Source organism: Ischnura elegans, chromosome 11 (genome assembly GCF_921293095.1).
Source record: "Ischnura elegans chromosome 11, ioIscEleg1.1, whole genome shotgun sequence".
Classification (NCBI taxonomy): Eukaryota; Metazoa; Arthropoda; class Insecta; order Odonata; family Coenagrionidae; genus Ischnura; species Ischnura elegans.
This window is the reverse complement of record NC_060256.1, coordinates 46,681,555-46,699,317: the sequence shown is the minus strand read 5'-3', so window position 1 is coordinate 46,699,317 and position 17,763 is coordinate 46,681,555. Positions and strand designations below refer to the sequence as shown.

The window sequence follows — 17,763 nt, the reverse complement described above, 5'->3', positions numbered from 1 at the left end:
AGGTTTGGCCGTGATTATTAGATAGAACTTTTTTCATCCTTTTGTATCCACTTTTCAAATACTGCTGTAATTTACGGCATTGATCGGCGTTTCATTGAATAATTATGTACTGTAGCGTTTTTACCAGTTGTTAGTGCAATAAGTGTTTAAATCAGCCGCTGCTATTGCTGTTTCAGATTACTGCCATTTATTAGTGCCATTATTATTTAACTGGAATGTTTGAATCTAACCACAGACACTATTTCTTAATGATGACACAATGGCAAGAAGGCAAAAATTCATTTAGACACTAAAAAAGCATGACTTTGTCCTACTTTCGTTACAAAAATTGGATCACCTTAGCACCATTTTTTTGGTGGATACTAGAAACCGCAGCATCACTCTGAGATAAAAAAATAAATTTACTGAAATTAGAAATTGATTTGTGGACTGTAAATGCTACAAAAAAATTCATATTTGACGCTTCACATTTTCATGTTTCTTGAAAAGTGACCTTGGTCAGGCTATTTTATGCATTAGAAAATAAATTTTAAATCTAAGTTAGAATTTAAGACGCAGGTTTTAAGTCCTGCGTCCAGTACTATAACTAAAGCAGCACACATCTTAACAATATGAAGAGGAAAATCATTATGAATAAATATTGATGCTAGTACAATATCTAATGATATTCTATTACAATACATAAATATACCAATCTCCCTTATTCTTCGGGCGCTAAAACTCGAACAGTATAAACAATTAAGTATAAATCTAGGCCATTCATTAACAGCCTTTCCGGAGACTCGTCCAAGTGCCCGAATGGATGATAGAGGGTCGTCTCTAATGAAGCCACCCAATCTTTGAACGTCAAATAATCTAATACGCCGTACCTGTGCCGTGGGAACAGGAAAAGGCGAGGTATACGCCGCTATGAATAAATTTACCATCTGCAGGTTTGCTTTCGATGCAGATATTCATATTTTTTTGTTTAGTGTAGTAAAATGAATCAAAAATAAAGTTTTTATTCCTAAAATAACTCCCTGCATACTCGTGCAAAACGCAAGTACAGTATAATCTCGATTATTCGCGGTGCGTAAGGTAGCAAAAAGCATAAAATGTTGAAAAATTCATTTCGGGAAAACAAGCTAGTGTACTTGATATTGAACATGTACTTGTACTTGAATTGAGTTATACTTGATATTGAATAAAATTTAATGCAATCTAATCCTATGTAAATAACCGTGGTTATTTAGATAATTGGGTAAGATTTTATTATACAGAAAGACTTAAAACGTGACTTTTACAAAATACAAAGAAAAGTTTCGTCTACAACTGTCAAGAGCGAGCGGAAAGGGTTACATGGCTTTTAAATAAATTAGGCTGGGAGCCGCAGTAGACTCGGAGGCTAGAAGCTAGGCTTTGATTGCTTAAGAAATTAAGATTGGATATCTTTCAGACCAATACGGAGAGTATCTTAGAACCTTGCTATATTTTTAAGTCCGAAGAAAAGATAAAGATTAATAGAGAGATATTTTGTCGAACGGGTAGGCATAAGAATTCGTTTTTCCCTGAACAAAACTTTGATAAATGTGGGATCAAGTACGCGCGTTAACTTGCATATTCTTTATAAGATTCTCGGCTTCCGGGCGTTCCTCCGAGTTGAGTTGGGAGTCCATAGGTGACGACAGTGTATCCAGCCATCCTTCTGGCGTCGACTCTTATGAAGAAACGCCGCGGATACCTCAGATGAAACTTGCATATTCTTTATTTTTTGTCAACAGCTGGTGTCCAAACAACCCCCACCACACGCCTGGTGAGGTGGCTTGCGTGTAGTTTACAGATCTACATCTACATATTACCCCGCAAGCCGCCTAAAACGCGTTAGGCAGGGAGTGTTAGGACATCAGCCATTTGCACATACAAAGGAAATGCTCTAACGAAATTACGATTGGCATTTATTAAAGTCCTTTATGGTTAAGGGAATAAGGAATTCGCATATCTATCCGTTTTTAGTCAATGTTTATTTTCCGACCAAGGCCTTTGTCGGAAAATAAACATTGACCAAAAAGTATTTTTTTCGTGAAAATTAAAGTGACCATTCTGTTGTGGATGTAGAGATATTTGAATAATGAGCAAGGATCCGAAGAGAATTCGTGAAGGACAAGAGGTCACAGTGGAAGTTCGTCATGAATTCTCCCATGCTATAATGCGGGCTGCACAAAGAGGTTGCAAATAACCGGAGGGGGCACCACTGGTTTCGAGCGTGGAGCGAAGTTTGGCCGGCATAGGGGTGCTTGGGTAGGACGAGCAATGCCCACTTTGACCAAAACATTGACAGTCCCATAAGGGTCAATGCCTACTATTTGGTTAAAATTTTTGGTCATAACTCGTTAATAAATTAAAATAACTTATGGAATGCGCAATGTAAACCTTTTTTTTCTTACTTCATTGGTAGGCCTCGCGAAGTTATGACTCAAAAATCTTTTCCCTGGGAAAAATTATTATCAATCACAACATTTACGTCCTACAACCAGCTCAGCTGAATATAAAATTTTACGAGATTAAACTAGTCATTTACCTGTACTTATACTGGTATTTAATTTTATTGTAGCCAACGGAAATCTATCAATTACAGTAAGAAAGTATATTTTCAAGGATATCCCCACCAGTAAAGTGGCGAACAGACACAGGGTTTATACATTAATATAATTATTGCGAATGATGGGAAAAATCCTATGACAATCACCGTCGAAATAGGTACATACTAATAATTATGGTGGCATTTTCAACTTAATGTAGTTCGTTTTCGGAACAAAACTTAGCCACCTCAAAATATCAGTCGGAGACTAAGTCCGAAAATTGTCAAACTAAGATGGCGGAACTTAGACCACGTAAAAAACTCGGAAAGAGCGTCTCTATATGTTTACAACCTCCTTGGGACTCCAGTTCCGTTCATCCATCATGTTGTGCACCATGGGCAGGATCTCTCGTGATGATCCTTTTCTCGCCGAAGGCAGCCACGACGATTTACCAGAACCGGTTTCCATGGCGCGGTAGAACAGAGCCTCTGGTGGCAGTCACTTAGTTAGCGGAGAGGGCTGGGCTTAGGGGACTTCAGTGCCCCTCGAATTTTTTTCTCTCGTGGCATCTTTCAATACTCTGACATATCCTATCTTCTTAGTACCTATCCCCTGACGCTTCAATTTTAGGATATTTATATACATATATTTCTTTGATGGCTTACAGTATTTCTGCCAATTTACAGGGAAGCAGTAAAATGATAATAATGGATATAAGTAAGAAGTGTAATATATGAACAATAGCAAAGCATAAGAGACAGGATTACAAAAATACAAATTGAAAAAATTAACGGAAAATATGAAAGGGGAAAAAGAGTAGCTTGGCTTTGACGGATATATATGGGACATAGCAGTGGCGTAACTAGGAACATGCTTCGGGGGAAATGGGGTAGCAACCCCCCCCCCCCCCCAGACAATTAAAAAAATGATATCCTGGAAAAACATTTTACATAATTTTGGAACTTTAACTTTTAAGTAGTTGCAGCTATTATGCATCAAAACTAGACGATATAGTTGGTAATAATTTTTTTTCTCTGAGGTTTTGGGGGATCTATCCCCCACATCCTCCCCATAGTTACGCCACTGGGAAATAGATGAATGAGTCAGATGAGTGTACGAAAGGATGGACATTACGTGGTAGAAAGTTAATAAGTAAGGAGAGGTGGTAGTACAGGGAACGTATGATAAGGGAAATTCTGGGGATCGGCGAGAGGAGAAAAGAATGGGATATAGTTCCATTTCATAATTTCTGCAATTAACTAACGTCGAATTTTCCTTTTCACATTATTATAAGTATTGGAATTATTTCTTCCTTTGCTCCATAAAAGTAAGGCACAGTATTAATGTAATTAATGATCTTATCAATCTCAAATTATACACATCTTTGTTGTCTCTTTTGACCGATTGATCTTATACTGTAACTAATCAACAACTCTAAACCCTTGACAACCCTTTTGATTATTTCTTTTAATTGAAATTAGCAATTGATTAATTCATTAACTTCAACAATAAGTAAGTATATAGCTAATTTGATGAAATGCATGCTTTTCCGCTGCGTGCGAATTGACAACAAAATTTAGCTCTCAAGAAACCCTCATACCACCCAAATGTCGCTTAACCCTTTCTAACCCAGAGCTACTTCGGGAAGAAATCCATGTCAAGATTTTTTACTTTGAAAAATTGAAAATTTTGCACTCCATCATTATTAGCGTGGCAGCGAAATATTTCGTCATTAAGATTTGCACCACAAAATAATTCGTATTTTAGATATCGTTACCTCCACTCAAACGCTCAACAATCGCCCACCGAATCAAATCCGCTCATAGAGATAGCCCTGAAGGACCACCGCGCACTGGCAACTTTTACGAGCAACTATTTAGTTGCTTCGAGGAAGTCCGAATGAAACACATAGCATTGACTGTGGCCCCGCGCACGGGCAACTATTTAGTTGTCGCAACTAAAAAGTCGCCCGTGCGCGGGGCCACAGTCAATGCCGTGTATTTCATTTGGACTTCCTCGAAGCAACTAAATAGTTGCTTTGTAAAAGTTGCCAGTGCGCGGGGGCCCTTATAGTACTAGGTTAATGGATTTGATTCGGTGTGCGATTTTTGAGCGTTTATGTAGTGAATATATCGATATTTCCGAAATAGAGCTGAAAATGTATACATTGTTGATGTTGCTTAGGAGCAACATTGGGTTAAAATAGTTTACGTATGTACATAAGGTGATGCTTTTTGTCACCTCCAAGCCCATTCATCCGTAATGTTTCCCAGAAATAACGTGATTGGAGACATCCTGTCCTTCACAGCCTAAGAAAGTAAAATTAGCGAGCCCATGTAATTTTCGCAGTCTCTTTTATATCCATTTTCCCGCACTTCCAATCTCACACGTTCGTCTTTGCTTTCAGTGGCTCAGCACTGGCACGAGAAAATAATCTCATAAAGTGCTTTAGTCTTGAAATTTTCAAGGCTATGAAAAAAAGCTTTTACTACGCAGGAGAGGACATTTATTTGCGTCTGAGGGCCTCAAAAATCTGGAATTTCTTGTGAGACATATTTTAATCAATGTCTCTAATTCTGTGCACGTCGAACTAATAAAACAACCGGCACTGATAATATGGATGCACAAGGTTTAAAATTTAAAAAAATGCTAGGGGACTCCTTCAGACGTCACAATTTCGAAAATATTTAATTTTTAATTTTTTTACATTTGCATATTCTATATTTGCCAATCTTATTATTATTTATTATTATTATTATATTTAACGCAGTCCGAAAACAGCAGAAAGCCAATAACAAAGGACTTATAACGGCAAGAAAAACGATTAAAAATATTTAAAAAAACGTTGACAACAACAAACTAAACAATATTCAACATTATAATGAAATGACAAACGAAGAATAGTGTCATTCACGAGGTAAAGAGAGGAGGGAGGAGTAAATATGCTCATGCAATATTCGCAGTTTCTTTTTATATACGTTTTCCCGCACTTCCCATCTCACACTTCTGTCTTCCCTTCCATTGGCTTAGCACTGCCACGACACAATATTCCCATGAATCGCTTTAGACTTGAAATTGTTTAAGGCCATGAGAAAAAGCTCTTATTCCAAAGAAGAGGACATTTATCTGTGAGTGAGTGCCCTAAAAATCCGGAATTTCTTATGTGGATTCTTTTTTCGCGTCAAACTTAAATTAAACAGCCATGATGGATGCACAAGGTTTAAAATTAAATTTAAAAAATTAGGGACTCCTTCCGACGTCACTTTGCGTAAATATTCCAATTGAATTTTATTACGTATTGCATATTCCATATTTTCGTAAATTATTAAAAAAAAAACGTCGTACTGGATGTGTAATTTTTTATATACTGAATGGTGTTGATCTAGTTCTCTTGTGAACACGGCTTTAAATATTTTTGGACTTTTTTTCTCACACGTTCGTCTTCGCTTTCAGTGTCTGTGGCAGAGTTATCTCCAAGTTAGATATCAGTTACCTCCAAGTTGTTTAGATGCACAATGCAATTTTCCCTTCAATTGCCTCAGTATTTGAATTTTTTCAAGGCCACGAAAAAATTATGCTACTTAGGCGAGGATATTTTTTGAGACTGACTGTCTAAAAAATCCAAAATTTCTTACGAGGAATTTAGTTTCATTCAATGTCTCTAATGTTGTGCACGCCAAACTTAAATAAAGCGATTAGCATTCAGATGATGGACCAAAATTTTAAGGAAATTGTGACATCAATTTATTAGTTTTTATAAATATTTGCTCGAAAAAAAATAATGATTTTTCGAAAGATCCACAGAGAAAAAATCATTCGCCTTGACGATTCGAACCCGGATCCCCCGATTTCCGGTCGAGTGCTTTAGCCAGTTTAAGCTACCGAGGCTAAAGCACTCCACCGGAAATCGGGGGATCCGGGTTCGAATCCCGGTCAAGGCGAATGATTTTTTCTCTGTGGATCTTTCGCACGATTGTGCATTGCGGGTGACTCCCGTAAAAGTTATCACCGCGGCTAGTCCCGATATACTTTAAACTAATGATTTTCATTATAGTTCCATGCCTTGTACTAATATAATTTTTCTTCAAAAGGAAAATTTGTTCATAACTTTTGCTTGAACTAAAACTTCTAACGGGGGCAGTTGCCCTCTCCCCCTGGCTACACCCATGATAAAAGGTTACCAACGGAGATTGTGCTACTAAGTTGAGATGCTTAATTTTTACCATGTGTATAGCTCCGGCATCTATGAAAAAAGTTCTGAGCCTAACCACTTAGGCACCAGAATGAATTCTGTGTAGTAGGGTCTTGGAAAAAACCAACCCTTACCACAAATATGCGCGTGTAATTGTGATACCAACTAAAACTAGGTAACATGTAGCTTAAAACACGTTGTTGTAAAATTTATAGAATTATTATCTCTGATCAGCGTCTTAAACTGTAAGACTAGACTTAATACAAAAAAATAACAAATTGAAATTATTAGTCATTTGTGCGTTACTTTATATGAGCATATCAATCTTTATTATTAAGTCAAGATGCCCTTCCGCTGAATATTGCCTGCCGCAGTTACTTTTATCTAAAGCCTGATGTATGTTTTTTTCTGTCCCTCAGAATGATAGCGGAAACGAAAGGTTTTCATGGACCAAAAGAGTTATCGCTTGCCCCATCATTTTCTGAATCACTTGGTCATTCACACCGTCCCTTATTCCATCGCTTATACTGTCACTTTCCATATAACTCTCATTCAGTTAAAAGTTAAGCAAGGATTTACAATCGCAGATTGTGGCCGAGCGTTCTGATTGGGTGCAGGATTGTGCTAGCGATGGTTTCAGCGACGGAAAAAGGACGCGTGGAGCGATGGATAGAGCGATGGGATTTCCATCCCTCGAATAATTGCGGAAAATAATCGTAGGAAACGGTCGTGTATCCGCCATAATAGGGTAGTTTCCTTCATCAAAGAAAACGAAAGGCGATAGATTGGAGAATTAGATTGCAGTTTTACATCGTCTGAGATTACCAATACATGCATGAGGCACAGAGCTCATGGAAAAATGTCTTAATAATCACCTATTAAAACTGGCTAAGGTCGGAAAGTTTTCCTCGTTTGATAAGGTATTAAAAATCCTTATTTAAGCCAAGTGCTACCAGCTAGCATGGTACTCTGCTACCTGCTACCATCCTGCGTTGTAACAGCGCTCATGTCAGAGCCTCGCCCCAAGGTGACCTCACTTGCGGCAGCGGGAACCAGCACGACGTCACACGGGAGTTTTCCCGGCATTCATACTTACCCGTCGCGTTTTCGCGCGCTTGAAAATTTTCACTTTTCCTTTAATCGCGAAAAATAGATATCGTCCTTTAAAAATTTAAAAGCGTGAAATATGTTCTCCAGGAGTAATAATCTTTCGATTTAGGCAATAAAAAAAATAGGAAACCACCCTATAGGATAGATCGTTGGAGCTGTCCTTCAAAAGGAATGGGAAAAATGATCCTGTGATATCTAGTAACTACGCCTCCGCGTTTCCGAGATTTCGGAATCTAACTTTCCGTTTCGGTCTCCGATTCCGTCACTCGGAAGCGATTTTATGCTATCCACTATGCTAAATTTACTGCCTTGTTTAAACAACTGTGAACTGACTTCACCTGTAGCTTTATAAAATTCCTGATTCCGTACATAATCATCCATTTCCCTTAATTTTTAGTACACATACCGTGCCAAATAACTTGTGACTTCTTACCAGCTCCTGCAGCACACGGTAAAAATATTCTATTACTTACTTATCAGCTGGCGCATCCCTTTCCGATCCCGAGAAACGGAATCATTTTGCGAGACTCTCCATTATTTCAGCCGCTCTCGTACGAGTTTCCGTGACGGAAAGTTCGGATGAACCTTAGAGGAGAGCTCATTCCGTAATGATGACGTCTTTCCAATAACCAACCACGAACTATCCGAGAGATTGCCTTAGTGGGGAGGGCTATTACTGCACGTTCTTCATTTTTGAAAGGATTTGTTTCTTAGCCCAGAATCGTAGCTTCTAAATTTTTAATTCAAGCAATGTTTAAAAGTTGACAGTAAAGTAAAAACAATGATTCGTTTTTTCTCAAGTAGGTACCTTCGACGTGTACGGCATTCAAATGTAGCTACTCAGCCGCTTTCTCGCGTAATCATTGCCAAATATTTGAAATTTTGACTAGAGCTACTTTTAATCGAACCCAGGTTATTGTTAATTATTTGATGTCTTGCATGATCGTGGCTTCAGTTAATAAAAACGGAAGAGAAACGCAAAGAAATCAATACGACGCGTTTAAAAAATCGTACTAATTCGATTGCGATCAAATCTTAGCGTAATTTTTTTTCGCTTATTCGCCTAGGTTTGACTCTATTTGTTTCTATGAACGCTGCCATTGAGCATGGAGCACTTCAATCTCACACAAAACGCTTCCAATGGTTACTAAATTCCTATTTTTACATTAACGCTCTTTACTCCAATGAAGTATTCGGGGAAGGTGAGTAAAATTTCATGTTCATATCGTAAGTAGCGTATTAGTCTGTTCAGTGGGCCTTAAAGGCAAAGTTTCATGTTCATATTATCATTATTATATCCATGAAATTTGCCCTATGCATTTATAATAATAATAATTTTAAATATACCCCCTTAAATACATGAAGTACAAAAATGGAAACATGAAACGCATTGGAAGCCCTTAAGAGTACAGCTATAGTGGGGTACAAGTGTATTTGGGTAACATCAGATGAGCCATGTAGCACAAAAAGGTAGTATTGAATGCAGGAAAGAATCACTCCATAGTGTTACACTTCAAATAAATGCTCTGAGCAAAACATCATTTTAAAAAAATGTGAATAATAATTAATTCAACATGGTAAATACTATTTAGTAAAACAATACCCTTAGCAAAAACAAGATGCCGGAAACAGTTCATAATTATAGTTTGATTGATAGTGTAGAAAATGAAACGACAGGCGTCCTTGACCTATGCACCTCATTTTCTTTCAGCTATTCACGATTTAAGGACAGGATTAGTAGCGAAATTGATTTTTGAGGGCGGCTACTTCAGCCAAAGGAAAATCCGATGCCACTATTTGCTGTCCGCGAGGCCGCAGTAGCTCTTTGATGGACTCGTGGTGTCGGAAACGCCTAAATTGGCTTTCTCTTTGTTCGCCTGTCACCTTGGGCACACATTGGAAGCTTTGCAAGTTTTCATGACTCGACAAAAACATTGTGACTTTGACCACTCCATTCTTCTCGCCGTCTCCATGGCAATTTGTGTCTCCATGTCAGTTTTGTTTAGGTGGTCATCTCTCATCTCTTTAATACGCGTTTATTTAAAAGTCCATTCCATCATGATGCGATGAATCAATATTTTTCAAATGAATGTAAAATAAGCCGTCCTTCCGAATTGACCAAATATTCCATGGCTAAATGTATGTAGCTGAATTCGAGTCTCTTACGTTTTCGTGGTCATCTTTAATCCACAAGTCCACACAACCGTCATTGGAATAATTTAAAAAAAAGCTTTATTTCTATATTAACCGGAATATCCTGAGGGAATAGCGAAATCTGAGTGTCAAAAAGAAAAATAGTGGTCGATATTTTCAGCTAAGGGTGTCTTTCAGTTTTTCATGCATCTATTTATGACGTTTATCTTATTTTTCTTCTTACTCTCAACCTTTAAGTTTCATTTTGATTGATTTTTCATAATTTGAAAAGTATTTCACTCGGCTGTCAAGGAATATGATTGAAACATCATCTTTTTCTGTATAAATTGTTATGAGTCTCAGGGAAAATAAATTAGATAAATATGTATTAGAAGGAAAAGGGAAGAGAAAGATGTATTGTAATCCACGGCATCAGATATCATTGGTCATAATAAGTTGAAAGCGATTATTTAGAGACAATGAAATATTTTTGTCCGTAAGTTAACATTTAGTTGGAAATTATCCTTGCGCTCGCACATAATATTTATGTAGTAGAACAGATTGAACCGAAACCCAAGTTTTTAAGTATTAATGATTAAAATCTTGTGAGTAAGAGATTCATTCCCTGTATTTTTCAGTAATAGCAGTTTATATTGTAATAAAATGGTTTAAAATGGGTGATTGCATATTTTTCGTAATTCTATCAGTTGTAGCGTTTCTGTTTTGAAAATATTGCAGAATCCCTAACGTACAGGAATGAATAAAGTAGTGAAAATTCTATAAAATCGTATCCGGCTCGATTTTGTGGAAGTTCTTTATATCCATGATAAAAAGAAGAACACAATGGTAATTTTCACACTTTTAATGTCACAACTCGGCAACCGACCATGGTTTCAACACGTAAGTGTCATTTTTAAGGTGAAAAAACCCAGTACTCTCTCGGTATATATACCCATGCCAAGGTAGGAGGTGGGGGCATATGGAATTAGGTGTGGGGGAGTGGGAGGGGGAAACGGTTTTGGTGAACAAGTGAGTGAAGGACGAAAACATACATCGAGTGGATCGGAGTGAAGGTCAGGGTTTTGACGTCATGGGGATGCATTTTAACATAGGAGAGTCAGTACAAAATAAAGCATCATTACAAAGTCCATCCGGGCTATTGGCAATTTCGAATTTTTCATAAAATCTAGTAAAAATCTAGTATTGACATTAATTCCATATGCCCCCACCTCCTACCTTGGCCTGGGTATATGTACCGAGAGAGTACTGGGTTTTTTCACCTTGAAAATGACACTTACGTGTTGAAACCACGGTCGGTTGCTGAGTTGTGACATTAAAAGTATGGAAATTACCATTGTGTTCTTCTTTTTATCGTGGAGTGAAAATTCTCTTTTTCTTATCATTGCATCATTCTAATCATGTAAATTCAGCTTCGGCGAATGTAATTTCGGATAAGAAGACTCGAGAATTTGAACATGACGGTGTGCTCTTCTTTGCTTTATTTCAGGAAATTCGTCTCTTGCCACAGCTTGTGTACGTGCGGACAGTGTCGACTCCCGGGAAAAATTGTACACATTATCTCCAAATCATTCTAATTGACGCATGCGCTGATCCAAAGAAAAATGGCTCGCTTGTAATTGGCGGATCACGTGAAGGGATCGAATGCAAATGGCCGAAGTATCGAAGCCCGTGGTGTTGAGCCTCCTTCAGGTAAGTTCTTCTCCGTAACTTGTGTCCCAATTCGCCCGCTAGGTACCTAAATCCCAGGATTTGGGAAGGACGTCATCTTGGAAGGGTATCACAACACAGGCGTGCAGCAACGAATTAAGGCTAGACAGGGGCGCAGCTAGGAATTAAGGATGGGGGGTTTAGGTGCAACTAATTCCGGGGTGTGTGGGGCTATGGAATACCCACCAGCATAAGCGGTAGGTGCGAGATTAATAAATTGCGGAATTTTAAGATAAATGGTTAAAAATGGTGAGTTTTATGGCTTTCTGAGGGATATTTTATCAACCCTTACACTATTCTAATAGTAATATCAATCCAATTAAGTAAAATGGATTATTCTTAAAAATTTCTCTGAGCTTTGTGGGGGGGGGTTATCCCCCAAAACCCCCCCTCGCTGCGCCACTGAGGCTAGGGGGGGTTTAGGAGTAACTAATACTGGGGGTATTGAATGCGGAACGTGCGGGTGCCCATCCCAGAAAATGTTTAAGAAAAATGGTTCGTATGAAGTATGATAATGAGGTATTCTTACGCCAAGGTTTAAATCATGCTTGTAATCAGAGTGATGGGTCAGATAAAATCTATTTTGTTTTGTCTCTGATAATAATGAAATCGTGCGATATTGTTGCAAGTGGAGCAAAGAAAATATACATCTGTTGCCGAGTAGGAGAAATCTGTCTACGGACATTAACTAAGGTTTAAATCGCTCGTCAAAATGGCGGCTCGTGGTATGTACAAAAGGAACTCCAGGGTTTTGTGCATGGGTGTTTTTTTTTGAAAGCCTAATTTATGTGGTGATAGTCAGGCGCGCAGCTAGGAATTAAGACGAGGGGGGGTTTAGGGGCATCTAATACTAGGGAGTATTGAATGCGGGAGGTGCGGGTGCCCAGTGCCCACCCCAAACATTTTTTTACATAAATGGTTCAAAATGGTGTGTTTTACGGCTTTCTGGGGGATATTTTATTAATCCTTACACTATTCTATAAGTAATATTTATCCAATTAAGTAAAATGGATTATATTTTAAAATTTTATCTGAGTTCTCCGGAGTACATTTTTTGGTTTATCCCCCAAAGCACTTCGCTGCGCCAATGTCACAATACGTTAGGCAGCGAATTTAGGTACCTTTCTTTGCCGCCAGATTTGAGCATGGAGTGCATCCTTTTCCCATGATTCCAAGCGTGGGGAGAGCCTTTGGGAAGAAGTCAAAGGAAGTGCAACGTGGCTTCCAACGTGGGAAAGTATGCGGAATTTTGTTCATCATTTGTCCCATTCATTCCAAATTTCTCTTATTTTTAATCGGTTTCGTGCCCGAGGGGTGGCAAAACCTTCGTTAGGATGTCCAAATTTATGTTCCCTTTTGGATTGACTACCCAAAATTTAGTCGCCCAAATCTATGCTCCCTAACGCCTAACGTGTTGGGACATGGCTTAATACTACAAAACTATCTAGGTGAAGGCTTTGGGTAATAATTGAATGTAAAAAAAGCATGTGCTTACCAAATGTGATTTTTCACTATAATCTTAGATACTCATACCCTCGGAAATTTATGCCTGGATTATAAAACCCCGAATGCTATCGTTATAATTCCAAAAAACGATTTTTGCAAGTGACGGTTCCATCTACTTATTGGTTCATATATTTGCGTTGAAACACTTTCTCTACCCATTGCGAATTTGGTATAGTACTTTTGGATATAAAATTATAATAAAAATATATTTCGGGGTGTCACCATCAATTTAATAGAGTCTATGAATTTATCCTCTCTCTAAAAATCGTAATGTTCTAGTCAATTCCAAATTTTTAGCAGGATAGCTCTTCACTTCAGAAATTTAAGAAAAATTCCAAATATCGTAAGAATGATGAAGGGTGATTTTCATAATTATTATTCTCTTTTATTCTAAAAACTAAAAGATATTCTTTGACTAACACTAGAGTAGGCTTGTATAAATTTTATTGTAACAGTTAGGTGTATTTAGCATAATATTATACCCTGAGAACGCATCCTACAAGATATTCCAGACTTGATCTTAATTTGCCTTTGAAACCTTAAGCACTATTGTAGTCCTTCCCAAGAAGTATAAAGTTCTTCATTAATTAGTATAAAAACGACCATTAATTAGATACTAAAGTCAGTTCTTGTTTTTCACCACGTTTGCATGACTTGAAGCATTCCTGATGAAAATGGATTTTTTTATTTTATGTTCGGTGGATTACTTAACACACCATCAAAGAATTCAACTAGATATGGGAATAGCTAATTATGAGCGGTCAGGCTCGGCAACTTCCAAAAAAGTAAGAATATTATTAGGTCATATATTTAAATTTCCACAAATTATAAGTCTATTTTCGGTCCACTAGTTTCACCATATTGGTGCCATTCTCAAAAGGCACTGATATAATAACACCACGTGGGTAAAATGTGATGAAATAAATATTTGTATATGTTTGGTATATAAAATATTTGGTAATGCTTTGCCTGATCGCTAATATCAAATTGTAGCTAAGTAGGTAGCTAAGTTTTATAGCAGCGATTTTTTAAATTTCCCAGGCCACTACTTACGATTACGGTACTTAAGATTACGTTTTTTTCTATATTTTCTTCAGAAGATTTTACACACAAAAATGCGAAGTTTTGTGATCTTTTTTTCTTCAACAGTAAAAATCCGCAACAACTCTCATTTTCGTTTTCTCCATGGCAACTTTGAGGCCACGGCGATACCTTCACTGCACAAACGCTCAACAATCGCCCACCGAATCAAATCCGCTCATTTAGTTGCTCAACAATACGAATGCGCTCAGCTGGCAGAAGCTGGAGTATAAACGGTTCCCTCCTTTTCTCCAAGCTTCGGAGATTGGGCGACTATCGATGAGCGGATTTGATTCGTTGGGTGATTGTTGAGCGTTTGTACAGTGGAGGTATCTATGAGGTGTTGAGATTTTTGTTTACCATTTTGACCGTATGACAGCTTTTTGACTTCCAGAACTGAAGCAGAGTTTTCTAAAGTATTACGTCCTGCTATAAAGTCAAACTTGAATACTAATTTTTTGGCTCATATTTATCTTTTCCCGACATAATTACTGTTTTTCCTCTCGAATACACTTATATTTTACGATTTTCTCACGAAGATAGCGTGAGTAGTGTTGCTGAGAACGTTTTGAGAATTCAAAATGCCCACAAATTGAACGTTTTCCTAATTTTTCCCAAAAACACCTAAATCCGTTCTTTGTGACACACGAGTTCCCTTCATTGCCTATTTATAAAGTCAAGGAAACAATAATTTAAAATAATTTCAATAATAATTTCAAGAAATAATAATTTAATGATGGAATGAAGGTCGGATCGACAAAATTTTTCTTTTTCTTTCTTTTTTATACCGCTCATCAAAGACTTCACCATAAGGCATTACAAATTACTTTACGGTAACATTTTTGATACTTCTCACCTTTTTCCAGGATATTTTTTCGGAAATACTAGTGACTAGTTAGACGGTCATTATTTTATAACGAAGGTGGCTAGAAAATATCTATACGATCAAGAGCTGACAAAAAGAGCATGAGTACATAAGTGTAGCAAATTATCAACAGGAACAACAGGATAAAATAGATTAGCGTTAAATTAATCTGCCGTTCCAACAACTTCTGAGACAGGCTTGCTTAGGATACCATTGAGATCATATTTAATGAAAATACTTGTAATTGAGAGACGGCGTATAAACTTAGCAATGCGTGGGATCCTATTTCAAACAAAATAAAATATTATAGAACTCCTCCATTGTATCCAAATTACCTAGATCATACCAGCCGATCAGCAGTAACGTGATTGTTGTCATTTGTTATGGTTACCTCTCAATGTTTATTGCTCGATTAAAATTATTCATTCACCCTAGTGATGATAGACGTTTCGTCCATTGAAACGTTAATGATGTGCAACTAATTAAACCGTTGGAGACCCCGAGAATACTTCAAGCAAATAACTCGCCGGGAAAATAATAACTTAATATCAAAATAAGTACTATCAGTGATTTTTCTGTGGTGATTAATGGGCCAGAAAACTTAATGATAAAATTAATTATTATTGAAATTAAAAAATTAATTAATGATTAAAACTTAAGAAATGTGATGAAATATTTGTGAAATCGACTTTTGAAACTTAGGGGCTTAAAATAAGGAAATTCTTTTTAAATCTCTTATACCACAAAGCATTCATAACCATTCATGTCATGTGTATAATTTAATTAAAAATAAAAAAATTCCTTTAAAAATAGGTTTCATATTTAAAAGTGGTCGTCCACCAATCTAAGATGTAAAATGCCCTGAAAGTATCGAATAAGCTATATGACTGAAGCAGGCCGTAACAAAAAAACACACCCAGAAGAAGCTGATATGCATGGATCAAACGCGCGCTTGAAATTTTTCATTTTTGATTTAATCGCGAAAAATAGATATCGTCATTTAAAAATATAAAAGCGTGAAATACGTACTCCATGAGTAATAATCTTTCGATTTACGCAATAAAAAAACAGGAAACCACCAAGCCAAGTAGTGAGAGTAGTGCATTGTTAATGCACTACTCAGAGCCAAGTTGGTTTATGTGGAGCATCCCTTCCTGAATCTGTGCTGTTCACTAATTAGGACAATTTATATTAAAGGGCTTAACTTATCAGTGACCAGGCTTTCAAGGGCTTCAGCCAATGCAGACATTATTACTATGGGTCCGTAGTTACTCATGTCTTATTTCACTTTTGTGGACAGGGACTACAAATGGAGTTTTGAATGAATCCGGGAATACACCCTTCTCTAAAGACATATTGAAAAGAGCATACAAAGATTGATTGGAGCAATGGTCAATGGTGGTCACATGATTGAAGCAATGGTCAATAACAGGTGTCCTATCTCACTGCTGCAGTAGATTTTTAACACTTGGCATCTTGGCTGGTGGCACTTGGCACCATTTTAACCATTGGCAAACATTACTGTAGAAGATAGTAGAAGTAGAAGTATTAAGGTTCCAAAAATCTATTACTAAATTTAACAAACTGTGAATTGCTCTCCTGCATACCTTTTTCCTACTTAAGACACCATCTCGATATGTGCAGAACGGCATGAATAAATCGCCGAGACAGGAGTATAATGGAGGGCGAGTCTCGCTCGGGGAATTATGATGGAAAAACATAGTGCAGGTGACCTTTGAGACTTTTTTGGTCGGAGAATGGTGCTTGCGATGCAGTTAACGATCACTTTCGGTCGATACGACGTGGGACAGGTACTCACTTGCTGAGAGCCTTCATTTTCTTTCGTCCACACTCGAGTACGGCCTTCATACTCCTCATTTCCTAGTGCTGAGACTTTTTCAGTGTGCCAAAAATTACACGTTATAAACGCCACCAATAATTTAACGATGATCTTTCAGGGACAGACGAACATTAAAGAGGAAATAAAAATGAATTTTTAATTGGACCTCACCTTTATGGCATTTCCTCCTCATTTTCTAGTGGTAGAATTAATCAGTGAACCAAAAATTGCAGGAAATAAATTCTACGAATAATTTAACGTCGAAATTTCGGGGACGTATGAATAGTATAGAGGAAATAAAAACGGATTAACTCTTTTATCTGATATTTTCTCCTCATTTACTAGTGGTACGACTTGATCGATGAATGAAATAATACTATTAATAAACACCACCAATAATTTAACGATGAACTTTCGGGAACATACGAATAGTACAGAGGATATAAAAATGAACTTGTAATTCTAACTCATATTTATAATATTTTCCTTGTAGTATTAACTAATTTCTGCTTGGAATGTAGGTAAAACGTCATTATTTCCGCTTCGGATAGATTGGAGCTATAGCGACAATGTATGGAAGCCCAAATTTATAATAACCTCAGCGTTTTCAATGGAGGAAAGCCGGCTAGAAAAATCAAATTAAAAATTAATATGCAGAGAGTAATTTCTTCCAGAAGTTAATATCCTTGGAAGATACCGTGCTTAAAATGAGATCTTATTATGAAAAAATTGCATTACAAATTGCAACGGC

General features: G+C 37.2%; 1 long non-coding RNA gene across 1 annotated transcript in view; it reads left to right on the top strand.

Annotated features, from left to right (window-relative positions):
• The window catches only part of LOC124167945, a 98,172-nt gene extending 86,474 nt beyond the window's left edge, over window positions 1-11,698 (top strand). Inside the window, exon 3 of the long non-coding RNA XR_006866795.1 lies at window positions 11,501-11,698. This is a non-coding gene — a long non-coding RNA (uncharacterized LOC124167945). The remainder of the gene's footprint in view (window positions 1-11,500) is intronic.
• The last annotated feature ends 6,065 nt before the right edge of the window (window positions 11,699-17,763 follow it).